A 1,202-nucleotide genomic window follows, 5' to 3' on the forward strand; every position below is an offset into this window, starting at 1 on the left:
ATGAATAAATACACAGCAATAATACACAAATAACTACACCTTGGGTACGAATAAATCACTGCTAAACATTCTCAACTCTCGAGGGTTAAACACATAGTACCATCAACTCTCTCTATCTCTATCAGGCACAGCACACTAACAAACAGTAAATTAATAACAACTAACAAGCATATCAAATGAACTTGGTCTCCAGCATTCCCCATGGCTCAGGATCCAGGATGTGCACATTGCATTTGGCCCTATGGAGCTGCCCGTGGCCTACAGCCTGGAGTTCAGTGATAGCTTTCATGCAGGCAGCAGTAAACAGAGAGAGAGAGCAGCTTTTTAAATGGAAGATCTGTCCATGTGATCTGCGAGGATCAATTGTGTATCAGCCTCACCTGTGTGCAGATCAAAGCCTTGATTGGCAGATGAGGTGACTTTGGATTTGGCACCAGCCAAAGAGGTCACACGACTCTCCACAATCCACATTCCCATCAGATTCCAGACAGAGAGGCTACATTATGCTCACAATCCACACTCCAATCAGGTTCCAGATAGAGGTCACATGACCCTCCACAATCCACATTACATAAGCAATACCCTAAAGAACGAAGAGAAGCATGCCAAAGAGTTTTCTTCGTAACCCTGCCCACCACTGTTACTACTTTCGAGGAACTATGTACCTATACACTTAGATCTCTCAGTCGATAACAATCTCCATGACCCTGCCATTTACTGAATTGAGTTGTCAAAATGCAATACCTTAAACTTGTCCAAGTTAAATGCATCTCCAATTCCTTGGCTCATTTTCCCTTTCCAGGTGTTTACCATTCTCTGGGTGAAGAAAATCCCATTCATATCTCCTCTGAATCTCCTCTTCCTTGCTGTAAACCTATGATCTCCAGTTTTACCTCCCTCTGATAGGGAAATATTTTCTGCTGGAGTGCCGATATTGTGCTCCCAGCGGGAGCAGGAACCTTGGCCTACCAGTCTGGAGCAGTGATGGCGACTTCAGGGTCCCAGGTAGGAGCAGTTATGGTGGTGCCCAGTGGTGGGGAGGTGTCAAAAGTGGCAGCACCGGCAGTGGGGTGGTGTTTCCAGCATCAACTTTTTTTTAAAAAATAATGCTTCACGAATTTGCGTGTCATCCTTGCGCAGGGGCCATGCTAATCTTCTCTGTATCATTCCAATTTTAGTATATGTGCTGCCAAAGCGAGCAC

At 45.0% G+C, this 1,202-nt stretch overlaps 1 non-coding gene across 1 annotated transcript; it reads right to left on the reverse strand.

Annotated features, from left to right (window-relative positions):
- Positions 1 to 1,098: 1,098 nt before the first annotated feature.
- On the reverse strand, positions 1,099 to 1,202 carry LOC138750054 (U6 spliceosomal RNA). Its single transcript, XR_011349044.1, has one exon. It is a non-coding gene; the product is annotated as a U6 spliceosomal RNA (small nuclear RNA).

This window comes from Narcine bancroftii, chromosome 14 (assembly GCF_036971445.1).
Source record: "Narcine bancroftii isolate sNarBan1 chromosome 14, sNarBan1.hap1, whole genome shotgun sequence".
Lineage (NCBI taxonomy): Eukaryota > Metazoa > Chordata > Chondrichthyes > Torpediniformes > Narcinidae > Narcine > Narcine bancroftii.